Source organism: Muntiacus reevesi, chromosome X (genome assembly GCF_963930625.1).
Source record: "Muntiacus reevesi chromosome X, mMunRee1.1, whole genome shotgun sequence".
Classification (NCBI taxonomy): domain Eukaryota; kingdom Metazoa; phylum Chordata; class Mammalia; order Artiodactyla; family Cervidae; genus Muntiacus; species Muntiacus reevesi.
The window spans coordinates 1866787-1881439 of NC_089271.1; positions in this window are offsets into that span (position 1 = coordinate 1866787).

Here is a 14653-nt window from a genome sequence, read left to right on the forward strand (position 1 = left end):
TGCGACCCCATGGACTGCAGCATGTCAGGCCTCCCTGTCCATCACCAACTCCCGGAGTTTGCTCAAAGTCATGTCCATCGAGTCAGCGATGCCACCCAACCATCTCTTCCTCTGCCGTCCCCTTCTCCTGCCCTCAATCTTTCCCAGCATCAGGGTCTTTTCCAGTGAGCCAGCTCTTTGCATCAGGTAGCCAAAGCATTGGAGCTTCAGCTTCTGCATCAGTCCTTCCAATGAATATTTAGGACTGATTTCCTTTAGGTTGGACTGGTTGGATCTCCTTGCAGTCCAAAGGACTCTCAAGAGTCTTCTCCAGCACCACAATTTGAAAGCATCCATTCTTTATCGCCCAGCCTTCTTTGTGGTCCAACTGACATCTGTACATGGCTACTGGGAAAAGCATAGCTTTGACTCTATGGACCTTTGTCGGCCAAGAGACGCCTCTGCTTTTTAAAATGCTGTCTTGGGCAACTCTTTACCTACTCCACACGTTGAGTTGCTTGTGGCTGTCCTTGCTTTTGGAACCTGAAGGTGAGATGGCTATTTCTGGTCTCTACTACTAACAGGGGCCACCTTAGCACCGTGTGGCACCTTAGCCCCACCTTCCCATGAAATTTAATTTTACTGAGTTTTTCCGGAAGCATCAGTTTGCCCAAACAATACAGAACTGATGAAGCTTACTTTTCTGAGCTAAACTTTACCGGCATGAGCACCATAACGGCTCGGTAAAAACACCTAAGTCTTGTAGATTGTTGATGAAGATGAATGCTTCATTGTTGTTGTCTAAGTCGTGTCTGACCCTTTGCCACCCCCGTGGACTGTAGCCCTCCAGGCTCCTCTAACCATGGGATTCTCCAGGCAAGAAGACTGGAGTGGGTTGCCATTTCTTTCTCCAGGGGTTTTCCCCAACCCAGAGATCGAACTCACATCTCCTGCGTTGGCAAGCAGATTCTTTATCCCTGGGAAGCCCTTGGTGTTTCTCATGGGTGGAGAAGGGAAGGGTTATTATTCAGTGTTCTTGCCTGGAGAAGCCCACAGACAGAGGAGCCTGGTGGGCTGCAGTCCACGGGGTCGCAGAGTCGGACACGCCTGACGGGGTAACACACACTCATTTGCGTGTTCTGCTCCAGCCTGAAGCCCCCCGAGACAGTCACTTAGGTGTCTCAGGATGCAAAGCTCGTGAACAAAACAATGCTGAGACCTTCCACTCCAGACAGATCTGACCTCCACGACCTAAGCATGAAACCCATCTCTAAGGAACCCTTCCCTGATCATTTTCACAGATTCCTCTTGTGTCTCAGACGCTTTCCCGGAATCGGCCTCACACGCACCTAGGGCGAATGTGCACGGTCGCACGAACTGAAAGCTCAACAGCATGATTGGATTTTCTGGTCCGTGTGCCTGGGAGGCTCCGTCACGCCCAGGTGAGTGTCCTGGGTACCAGTCATCTCACTGTGGATCAACAGTGGTGAACGCGAGGAAGTGATGCCTGCCGGATCGTGCGGGGAGGCACCCAGAGAAAAACATCTTGATGGAACCCAGGTTGTGCTCCTTTTGTGTTATGAGTGGAATGCCATACGCTAAGGCTGCACTTCAAATCAGGAACTGATGACAAATGAGAAAATGTTCCTTGTGTTGGAGGGGGATGGTGGTGGCTATGTAGGAGCTAAGTTAACCTTCTTGCTATGCTTTCTTCTTAAACGTCCTAGAGTGAGTTCAAGGTCTCATTTGCCATGCACAAGACACAAGGGTAATGGTTAATTGGAGAGAATAAATTACAGGAATCACATCTACATTTTGGTCCCAGAAGGTTCCTGTTTTCCTTCCGTAGAAACATCTGACCTCCTGCTCGCTTAATTATCTCCTTGGCCTCAGCGAGTTAATTGGTGGAAGGTGTCAGACGCGCTTAAGACCGAAATATGCTTCCTAACTTGTTTTTTCTCTCATCCTCATTAATTTTTCGAAGCCTGCTTCAAAGTCACAAATATGCTCATCACCCTACTTTTGTAACATGGCAGAAGAGAAGAAAAGACCAGCCTTGGGGGTTAGAATCTCACTTGGAAATGGAAACAGGGGACCTGAAAAAAAAAGCAAGGGTTTGAAATGTTTGTGCATTTAAAAATTGAATATTTTTCCTGAGCGTTCCCTGAATGGGAGGGGGAAGAGCATATTGGATTTGACTCTAGCCTATTTTTCTGGAGGGCGAAGTCATTTTTCTTAAGGTGTGTAGGAGTTGCTGGAGCTTTAAATCAGCGATTCCGCAGCAGAGCTGGGCACATATGGGCCATAAAATACCCAGATTGGAGCTGATTGGGATATCAAATACTGGGAAGACGACCCAGGGTGATGAGAGGATAGGTTTACCTTGTCTGAGAAAAGGAGATGCTGTTTCTCTTCTGTGTAAGGATGACTTATTAATGAGAACACTGCAAGTGCTGTGGCTTATGGAAGACAATGAATGGAGAAAACTTTACTTTCAAGGACAAGCCAGAAGCGACTTTCTTTCTTTCTCTTTTAAAGAGAAAGCAGGTAAATTAGACCTTTTGTAGTTATTGTTCAGTCGTAAGTCATGTCCGACTGTTTGCGACCCCCAAGGACTGCAGCGTGCCAGGTTCCTCTGTCTTCCACTGTCTCCTGGAGTTTGTTCAGACTCATGTCCATCGAGTCAGTGATGCCATCCAAGCATCTCATCCTCTGTTGTCCCCTTCTCCTCCCGCCTTCAATCATTCCCAGCATCAGGGTCTTTTCCAATGAGTCGGCTCTTTGCAACAGGTGGCCAAAATATTGGAGTTTTAGCTTCAGTATCTGTCCTTCCAATGAATATTCAGGACTGATTTCCTTTAGGAGGAACTGGTTGGATCTCCTTTCAGTCCAAGGGGCTCTCAAGAGTCTTCTCCAACACCACAGTTCAAAAGCATCAGTTCTTCGGTGCTCAGCTTTGTTTATAGTCCAACTCTCACATCCATATGTGACCACTGGAAAAACCATAGCTTTGACCATACGAACCGTTGCTGGCCAAGTGGTATCTCTGCCTTTTAATACTCTGTCTAGGTTGGTCATAGCTTTCCTTCCAAGGAGCAAGCGTCTTTTCATTTCATGGCTGCAGTCACCCTCTGCAGTCATTTTGGAGCCCAAGAAAATAAAGTCTGTCCCTGCTTCCACTTTGTCCGGGGGTCAAGTTACATGACTGTTTACAGGGCAATTGATGATAAACTAAAAGTGAGGGCAGAGTGTCCAGTTATAACGTAGACAGGGGTGGGCTGACCCTGAGCCTCCAGCTCTCCACCACTGTGGCTCCTCTAGGGGATGCAGTTTGCGAGAGAGAATGGATGGTGTGGTTTTTTCCCCCTTCTGTTTCACACCCTTTGGGCGAGGCGGGCACAGCTGGAGCATAAGCAAGAACAAATATTTGTGCTTTGCTGCGATTTACGGCCATCTGATCCCATAATGATATTTCAGAGCGGGTTTCTTCTGCTCCCATCCCCAGGCAGTTTACATTATAAAACAAAGCCGCATAGATCAGCAGTGATTAAACAGCCGGCCTTGACGACCCAGAGCAAGCTTTTTTTCCCCCATGTGTGAGAATTACACAGTGCAGAGCTTCTCCTGGGTGCACGGGGAAGAAATTCAATGCCCTCTGAGGCTAGAGGCGTGGAGTCCTGTAGACCTCCTGATTCACACAAGACAAATGCAAAAAAAAAAGCACCATTATAAAGGACACAGTTTTATGTGTTTTGACATTTGCCCAAGTTTACTCACTAAAAAAAAAAAAAAAGATATACCTTGCTTCCATCCCTTTAAAATATTCTCTTGATTCTCTGAAATCAGTCCCCTTCTACCCTTCACATTATCTGGAAGGTAGAGTTTTGTTTGTTTGTTTGTTTTTGTACCTAGTTTTGATTGCAGCGGTCTTTTCTGAATTTTAATATGAATGGAATTAGGTATTTTGTTGTTGTTTTTTCCTGATTTTTCCCTACCCCCCCCTGCTTAGAGTTAGTTTTGAGATGTGTCTCTTAGGTGCCATGTAGATAGCATCACGGCCATTACCATAACTAATTGGTTAGGATACCTAGACGTGGGTACTATACGCACCTCAGTCATTGCAACTCTTTGTGACCGCAGGACTGTACCACGCCAGGCTTCCCCATCCTTCACCATCTCCTGGAGCTTGCTCAAACTCTTGTGCATCAAGTCAGTGATGTCCAACCATCTCTTCCTCTGTCGTCCCCTTCTCCTCCTGCCCTCAATCTTTTCCAGCATCGGGATCTTTTCTAATGAGTTGGCTCCTTCTCTTCAGGTGGCCAAAGGATTGGAGTTTCAGCTTCAGCATCAGTCCTTCCAATGGATATTCAGGGTTGATTTCCTTTAGGATGGACTTGTTTGAGCTCCTTGTTGTCCAGAGAACTCTCAAAAGTCTTCTCCAACACCACAGTTCAAAAGCATCAGTGATCTATAGGTCTCTGCGTTTTGGACTGAATGTTTGGGACACTTGAAGCATTCATATATTGAAATCCTCACCGCCAAGGTGGTAATAGTTAGAGATGGGTTCTTTGTGGAGTGATTGGATCATGAGCGTGAAGCCCTAAGGAAATGACTGAAGTGACTTTTTAAAGTATAGCTGGAAAATGAATAGGGAGGCAACATGCCAAGTAAAATACTGAGTTCATCCTTAAAAAGGCATGCAGAATGGAGGGCGGGCAGAAAATATAGGACGAATACAACAGATACATAGGAAGATGGTAGAATTAAACTCCTGATGGTCCGACTCTCTGCCACCCCACAGACTGTAGCCCGCCAGGCTCCTCTGTCCATGGGATTCTCCAGGCAAGAATACTGGAGTGGGTTGCCCTGCCCTCCTCCATGGGATCTTCCAGACTCAGGAATCGAACCTGTGTCTCCTGCGTTGCAGGCAGATTCTTTAACATCTGAGCCACCTAGCAGGCCTCCTCTGCAGGAAAGGTGGAGATGATACTGTGCAAAAACCTAGACTTGATCCACAGTGGCCAACAGCACGGCGTCGCTCGCTGGAAAAGACCACCTTTGTGAGGACCAGCGGCATCGCCCTGCATGAAGGCAAAACCCTCCGTAGGCGTTCTCTCGACGCTCAGAAAATGCCGTTTAGTTCCTGTGATTCCTCCTCCTCTAGGCCACTTCATTGTCTGCCTCCCACATACCGTCGCCTGTGGCTGCGAGGTTGTCAGAAGCAATTAATTTCTGTCTCTGAAAGTAAGCCGGTTGAATTCACCCAGGAGACACGCGACGTTCGGGTGCATTTCTGCCTCACAATTAATGCACTATTTCTTTTTAAAATGACTTTATAATACAGTCCCTCTGGAGAAGAAGGAAAAAAAAAAAAAAAACCAACACTGAGAGCGGCTGCACCCATTCATGATGTTTTAAACCGTCTCACAGAAGGAAACATGAGCGGAGGAAGAGACATTGCTATTCGCTATCTCAGCACGTCCATTCCTTCGCTGCAAACAGGTTCATGAGTACAATTTTTCTAGATTCCACGCGCAATATTTGCTTTCCTCTTCCTGACTTACTTACTCTGTATAACAGGCTTACGGACACAGCGGAGGAAGGAGAGGGTGGGAGGAACTGAGAGATTAGGACTGACAGAGACACAGAAGCATGTGCAAAATAGATAGCTAGTGGGAGGCTGCTGCCTCGCAGGGGGAACTCAGCTCGGGGCTCTGTGATGACCTGGAGGGGTGGATGGGGGGTGGGAGGCAGGCTTACGAGGGAGCGGGGTATAGGCATGCATATGGCTAATTCCCCTTGCTGCCCAGCAGAAAACCAAGACAGCATTATAAAGCAATTTGCCTACAACTGAAAATACATTTAAAAAGATAACCTTTCTAGTACTTCTGACCAAAAAAAAAAAAAAAAAATAGGGATAGAATAACCTCAATCAAATTATGAGGCAACATCACACGAACCCAGGTTGAGAGAACTTTCTGAAAAATAACTGATAATCTTAAAAAAAAATTGAGCCATAAAAGGGGAAGCCTGGAACTATTTCATATTAAAAAGGGATAAAGAGACACGATAGCTAAGTGCGACTTGTGATCCTAGAGAATTAATTGGAAAGTTTAGGTGAAGGGTATATGATAAAATTTTTGTATTATGCTGAACACATTTTCTGGGTGAAATAATTAAAAAAATTTTAAAAAGAAAAAAAAAGAAATTGCCAAGTGTTTTATTTTTTAAGGCTTTTTTAAAAAATGTGGGCCATTTTTATTTTATTTTATTTTTTTGGATGTGGGCCATTTTTAAAATCTTCATGGAACTCGTTATAATATGCTATTGTTGTTCAGCTGCTCAGCGGTCCAGAGATTGAGAACTGTTAAACGTAACTGGCTCCGAAGAGGCAAAGCTTTTCCTGTTCACTCACTCATCGTGTCCGACTCTTTGTGACCCCATGAGCTGCAGCACACCAGGCTTCCCTGTCCTTCACCATCTCCTGGAGTCTGCTTCACTAATAAAGAGACAGAGGCTTCGCCGATCTTTCTGCCTTTCTTCATGCTCTGTGGCTGATTTTTTGCATCAGGTGGGCACTCAGAAATACTTTTCACTAAAAACTGACCGCCGGTTGCTTTGAAACCATCTGGAACAAACATAGCCCTTGAAGCCTTTCAGCTCAGATTTGACGGCAAAGTTCTGGGTTAGGTTCTCACACCTCTTTGGAGCTATGGGAGGGACATATCTACTGTTTTATGACCTTCTCTGAATGCGTAGCCACCTTAGCATTTGCACAGCTTTGTTATAGATGTTAATATGGCAACTACTATAATATTAAGACTTTCACACTGCAGTCTTAATATCTTCAACCCGGTGCTTTTTTCTAAGGGATCACCAGCTGATGGAGAATTGTTTCCATTGCCTGGAGCAGACAGCTGGGCTCTCATCCTGTTGCCAAGCAAACTCCTATTCATCCCTCAAAACCCCAACTACAAGTTACCATCTCTGGGAATGTTTTTTTTTTTTTCTCTTGTATCTGTTTATCAGTTCTTGTGAAAATCTTTTGTTGCTTCTGGTACTGTCTCTGCAGTTTAAGCATTTCTCTGAATTTACACATCACATTCTCATTGAGTGGGCTTCCCCAGTGGCTGCAGTGCAGGAGATCTGGGTTCCATCCCTGGGTCAGGAAGATGCCCCTGGAAAAGGGAATGGCTACCCGGTCCAGTATTCTTTCCTGGAGAATTCCATGGAGAGAGGAGCCTGGAGGGCTATCGTTCACGGGGTCGCAAAGAGTTGGTCAGTACTGACTAATGCTCTCTCATTGAATATGCACGTGATTACCTCCCTCTTAGCCTCTGAGAATGGGTTATGGGTAGAGATTCTATATGTGTATTTTGTGTTTATTTATTTATTCATTCACTTTTTCACTCCTCTAATTGTCAGTGTTTGCCATATGGCCTGAAACACGGCGGGGAAAAATGTAGCTGAATTTACGTTATCTTGCATTGGTTCCCCACAGGCCTTGGATGATGCTGCTAAAAATCCTACAACGCATGGAACAGGCTCCAGGGCAAAAACCCAGCAGATCCAAATGAACACTTAAGTGTCCGTTTTTCCAAACCCTGATTGTATTCAATTCTCACTCATGGCCAGTTCTGCTGTATAATGTGATATTTCTCAAAGCCCCAAACAACTATACATTCCGTGTAGCAACAGTATGGCAAATGCAACGTAATTTCGTAAGCTGATGATACTTGTTGATTAACTGAAGAAGTTTATTAACCTCATGGGGCTCCCCAGGTGGTCACTGCTAAAGAATCCACCTGCCAGTGTAGGAGGCCTCGGTTCCATCCCTGGGTCGGGAAGATCCCCTGGAGGAGGGCGTGGCAACCCACTCCAGTATTCTTGCCTGGAGAATCCCATGGACAGAGGAGCCTGGCGGGTTACAGTCCACGGGGTCACACAGAGTCAGACACAGCTGAGTGATTAGGCCCAGCACAGCGTCTCATTAACCTTTTACATTTTATGAGGGTTTCAATTTTTTATGTTTTTAAAGCTATACATGGGCTTTGTTCCAGAAATATGTTTTCCAAGGCCTTTATTTCCAGAATAAAATCTGGGGAAATGCATCTGGTGTGATGAATCACTCTCTCATGTACTTACTCTTTGTCATGTTGGAAACAAACCCTCCGGTATTTTCTCCGTACACCTTATCTGTAATCACTTCACACTATGAGCAAGAAGGATAGTGCAGAAAGTTTTATCTAATTTTTTTTTCCCTACCCTCATTGACACACGATTCTTTGTGTCAAAGTGAAGAATGGCCCCAAAGGGACAATCAAGCATGTATTTCTGATGAGAAGATCCTGAAACTGTGTGTAAAATGGGCCAGGGAGTTCCCTGGTGGACCAGTGGTCAGGACGCCATCCTTGCGCTGAGGAGGGGTGAGAGTTTCATGAAGACTGAAGGCGGGAGGAGAAGGGGATGACAGAAGATGAGATGGCTGGATGGCATCACCGACTCGATGGACATGAGTTGGAGCAAGCTCCGGGAGCTGGTGATGGACAGGGAGGCCTGGCGTGCTGCAGTCCATGGGGTCGCAGAGAGTCGGACACGACTGAGCGACTGAACATCAACGACAAGAGGGGACTAATATCCCACGTGCCATGAGGTGTGGCCCAAAAGTAAAATAGCATAGAGCTAGAATGACGTGCAATAGCATAGAATACAATGACAAATCTGCCATGTGTGGCGATATAGCCCTGTATTCTCCCTGTCGCCATAGATAGAGAAGCAATTGCGCTTTCATTTATTCTGCCATCGTTCTGCCATCATTTCATTTATTCTGCCATCACTGACTGGAAACGCAAGCTGAATGGGTGTGAGAGGTGTGTGCGGCTTCATCTCCGCAGTCACAAGGCTCAAAGGCTAGTCAGAGCATCAGAGCCTCCATCTCATACGATATTCTCATGAGAGAAGGTTCCTGGTCTCATCGGGCGGGTCAGGGAGATTTGGCAGAAGTGAGAGATGGCTGAGAAGTGTGAGGACATTTGACGGTAGCCTTGCGTAGAGGGTGGGCTTCCCTGGAGGCTCAGATGGTAAAAGAATCCGCCTGCGATGCCAGAGGCCCCGGTTCCATCCCCGGGTCGGGAAGATGCCTTGCAGAAGGGAGTTGACAACCCACTCCGATGCTGTTGCCTGGGAGAATCCCGCGGACAGAGGAGCCTGGCGGGCTCACAGTCCATCAAGTGGCAAAGAGTCCAACACGACCCAGTGACGAACACTTTCTCTTTCAAGCTTGCGTAGATGTTGAGTGCAGAAAGCTCAGCCTGTTACGAAACACTGAGAAATGTTTCTTTACACAATAAAACAAAACCTATTGTTTTGCCTTCCTCTTTTTTAAAATTAATTTTTATTGGATATCGAGAAGCAGTCAGATAAGTGAATCAAAGGTAAACTTGCAGAAAGCATGCACATGCAATGCCCATTCGCAAGAAATTTAGTATCTACCTCCCAGATTATAGAGTCCTCATTTTATTTCTCTTGCCCCTGAGTTGAGTTCCCTGTGCTGTTCAGGAAATTCTCATTGTTGTTGTTCAGTCTGAAAGTCGTGTCTGACTCTTTGTGACCCCGTGGACTGCAGCACGCCAGGTTTCCCCTGTCCATCACCAACTCCTGGAGCTTGCTCAAGCTCATGTCCACTGAGTCAGTGATGCCATCCAACCATCTCATCCTCTGTCATCCCCTTCTCCTCCTGCCCTCAATCTTCCCCATCGTCAGGGTCTTTTCTAATGAGTCAGCTCTTCGCATCAGGTGGGCAAAGTATTGGAGCTTCAGCATCAGTCCTTCCAATGAGTATTCAGGACTGATTTCCTTTAGGATGGACTGGTTGGATCTCCTTGCAGTCCAAGGGACTCTCAAGAGTCTTCTCCAACACACAGTTCAAAAGCATCCATTCTTCGGCGCTCAGCTTTCTTTATAGTCCAGCTCTCACATCCATACGTGGCCACTGGAAAAACCATAGCTTTGACTATGCAAACCTTTGTCTGCAAAGTGATGTCTCTGCTTTTTCATACACTGTCTAGGTTTGTCGTAGCTTTTCTTCCAAAGGGCAAGTGTCTTTTCATTTCAGGAGGGACAGTGAGAAGCAGACAAACTCAGGAGAGATTTTTTCAAGTGGGATTGCCAAGATGTGCTAACTCACGGGATCTCGACAGAGGGGGTGATTCTTAGACACTTTTGCCTTGGAAAGTGACTGGCATGGATCCGAACTGAGACAAGAAACTCTGGGATACCACAGTCACCAGTGGTTCGCTGGCAGTGAGGAGTAGACGGCGCAGTTTGGACAGGGTGAGTGATAACGGACGGGGGCATCCAAATTAGCATGCCTTGTAGGTGGTAGTAAATAAGAATGTGAAGATGAAAAATAGGTCAGAAACTGCAACTTGATGTTTTGGGGGGTGATGACCTGCATTCCCCTTCTTCACGCCAAGGCTTCTGTATTTTCTCTAGAGATGCTCGTCGCCTTGGGAGAACGGATCCCGATTTGCCACTTTCCTGGGGAAGTACTTAAATTGGGAAGAGATTAGCTGTTATGTATGATGACGAAAACAGACTTGGAACGGAGCCCTTCCCTTCTTTATCCACCCCCCTCGCTGGGACCACTAATTACCTGATGCTTAGAACAGACATGCTAACTCCACGGTCATGCTTGCTAAACTTGGACTACTTTTCCAGGGCCCTTCCTTTCTCTAAAATAAAATTTATTCTTGGAGGTTCGTTGCTGATGCCATGTTAGTTTCTGCTGCACAAAAAACTGAATCGGCAGTGTGTATATACGTACATGCCCCCTCCCTGTTAAATCCCCACCCCCACCTCACCCCTTCTAGGTCATCACAGATCCTCAAGCTGAGCTCCCAAGCAATACAACAACTTCCCGCTGGAGAGGGCACTTCTGTATCATACTAAGTATTCAGCAGTTATGTATTTTGTTTGCTTACGTTGGTTGCACTGTCTGTCCTTGCATCACTGTGAGTTTGGCAAATATCCTTTCCAGATCAGCTTTGGTTTCTTAACACAAGTGTGTTAGCTTCTGATACAAGCAGGCTATTTTCCACCTCCCCAGCTCCAAACGGGCAGTATGTATATTTTGATTGTAAACTATTATTATTAGCTCCTGAGTGCTATGGGAGGGGAGTAAAACCATATTGACATGCTGCTGGCTTAGTCTTAGCATCTAACAGGGGAAAGGGGAGTCTGCACTTTGAGTTATTCTTATCGAATCCTCTATGAGACAGAGATCCAACCAGTCCATCCTGAAGGAAATCAGTCTTGAATATTCACTGGAAGGACTGATGCTGAAGCTGAAACTCCAGTACTTTGGCCACCTGATGCAAAGAACCAACTCATTGGAAAAGACACTGATGCTGGGAAAGATTGAAGGCGGGAGAAGGGGATGAAAGAGGATGAGGTGGTTGGATGGCATCACCGACTCAATGGACATGAGTTTGAGTAAACCTTGGGAGTTGGTGATGGACAGGGATGCCTGGCGTGCTGCAGTCCACGAGGTCCCAAAGAGTCGGACACGACTGAGCGCCTGAACTGACTTATTAGAGAATTCATGAGATTAGACCCAACCCCACTCTCCCCGGGTAGATTTAGGACGGGATGATTCTCTGCGCACAGCTTTGCTGGCCCATTTCTATTTGATGTCAGCAGCACTTCTGACGCTGAGTCTTGACGACCAAACATGTCTTCAGACATTGCTGAGTGTTGCAGCGGAGGTAAGCGTTTGAGGTTCAGCAGGAAAAAAAAAACAGCACAGGTCACCCAGTTAAACCTGAATTTTAGGGAACAAAGAATTACTCGGTCTAAGTACGTCACATGCAGTCTTTTATGTGACGACTTTATCCGGGGAACAAACATTGGTTTCATTGGAGGAGCACTGCTTGAGGTGCTCACCAATTTTCTTCTGAATTTACCAACAGCTCTGTTAGGCTCTCAGGTTTTGGGACTGACGTGGGATTTTGTGTTAGAAGAGTATTCAAGTTCCATCAGCAGAGGAATGGATGAAGGAGGCGTGGTGCACCTATACACAATGGGATGGTACTCACCAACAGCCGTATTCAACTTCCATCAGCAGAGGAGTGGACGAAGGAGATGCGGTACACACACATATACACAATGCAAAAGTACTCGGCCGTAAAGGAACAAAATAGTGCCGTTGCAGCAATGTGAGTGGACCTGGAGATGTCATACTGGGTGAAGTCAGTCAGACACAGAAAGGCAAGTATGAGTTATTTGTGGACTCTGGATAAAGGGTGTACATGAACTTAGTTACAAAAGAGAAGTCGAGTCACAGACAGAGAATGCATACTTTTGGTTACCACGGGGGAACTGGACGAGATGAGTTGGGAGGTTGGGATTAACATATACACGCTACTAGATACAAAATGGGCTTCCCTGGTGCCTCAGCTGGTAAGGAATCCGCCTGCAATGGGAGACTTGCGTTCGATCCCTGGGTTGGGTAGATTCCCCTGGAGGAGGCAAAGGCTACCCACTCCAGTATTCTAGCCTGGAGAATGCCATGGACTATAAAGTCCATGGGGTCACAAAGAGTCAGACATGACTGGGTCACTTTCACTTGATATATAAAATCGATAACTAATAAGGACCTGCTGAATAGCATGGGGAACTCTTCTCAATACTGTGTAAAAATCTACAAGGGAAAAGAATCTAAAAACAAGTGGATACATAATTTGTATAAATGATTCCCTCTGCTATACACTTGAAACTAATACAACATTATGAATCAACTGTACCTCAATAAAAATCTCTTTTAAAGAAGAAGAAATGAACAATCTGGGGGAAAAAGTAGTACTTGAGTCTGAAAGTTCCATTGTACTCACACAAAATAACTTATTGTGACCATTAAAGTTTTAAAAATTAATTTATTTTAATTGGAGGCTAATTACTTTACAGTATTGCGGTGGTTTTTGCCATACATTGACATGAATCGCCGTGACCATTGAATTTTTAAAGAATTCATGAAAAAATTATTTCTTTGAATGAAAAATGCTGCGTTTCAAAGAAGAGAATATTCCGCAGTCTTGTCGGTCTTTAGGGGAAACAGCAAAATCCAAGAGTGTGGTTGAGACCCTCAAATCGTCCCCGTTCACTGTTAATTGCATGCTTTCCACCTCGCTTCAAAGGCAAAAAGCAGACAGCGCTCAACCCTGATGTTTGCTAAATTAATCTGTTAGTTGAAAAGAACGCTTGGCTGTGAAGTTCTCTGTGGTTCTTTAGAATTTCCCTTGTGGGGACGGACTGAAAGTTCTAATTATACTTTACTGGTTTGATGAATCTCTTGTCTGTAACGTTTTTCCCCCCTGAGGTTATTTCTGCTGGAACAACGTCAGTTGGGTTAAAAAAAAAATGCTCTTCTGCCCTCAGAATCTGGTGGCCTTTCTCTTCCAGCCTAGTGGCCCTAATCTAATTACCCAGTGTGAAGATTTGGTTGTTGGCAGCCGAACGGTGTTGGCAACTTGCAGCTCCTGATACACCAGCCAGCAGACCCATAAAATTAAGAGGCAGCATTTCACAGACTGTTTCTTGGAACTTTAAGAGCATTCATGGATTTACTTAGACAATAATGCATAAAATAGAAACATAAACATGTGCAGGGGATTTACAAACTCCTTACGAGCAAGGATCTGTGTCCATTTTTTTTTTTTAATCAATCTTCATTTTGCACAAAAGAAGTACTCAGTAAGAGCTATTGCTCTAAGGGAAGTTAGAATAGAATGCTTCTGTCGGATTTGCAGGTGGTACAGAGGTAAAGAATCCGTCTTGCGTGCAGGAGACATGGGTTCGATTCCTGGGTTGTGAAGATCCCCTGGAGGAGGAAATGGCAACCCATGCCAGTATTCTTGCCTGGAAAATTTCACGGACAGAGGAGCCTGGTGGGCTACAGTCCATGGGGTCGCAAAGAGTCAGACATGACTGAACACGCATGCACACAATCAAACATTGTGTTTCCAGACAGTCTGTTAGTTTTTCCTTAAGATGCTAATGGAAAAACCCACATGAACCTTTTGGTGAATCCAGTACCTTTAGCCAGTATTTTTTCCCTCCTACCTGCTGAATCCTTTCCCTCTTAAACTGTTGAATGCATCCTTTCTGCTACACAGATCATTCCCATGTGTGTTATTGATGGTGGTTATAATGGTGGTGGTAATGATGTTAGAGGTGATACTGATAATGATGTTAGTGATGGTGTTGGTGGTGATGATGTAGTTTATGATGGTGGTGATGCTGAGGGTCACGGTGATGGTCGTGATGTTAGTGATGGTGGTCATGACGTTGATATTAGTGATGATGGTGGAGATGACGATGTAGGTGATGATGGTGGTGATGGGAGTCATCGTAACGCTGGTGATAATATTAGTGGTTATGGGGAGGGCAGTGATGGTGAGGTTGGTGATGGTGCTGTTAGTGGTGAGGGTGATAATGTTAGCGATGGTGATGGTGGTGGTGATGTAGGTTATGATGGTGGTGATGCTGAGGGTCACGGTGATTGTCATGATGTTCGTGATGATGGTCATGATGTTAGAGATGGTGGTGGTGATGTTCGTGATGATGGTCATGATGTTAGAGATGGTGGTGGTGATGCTGATGTTAGCGATGATGGCGG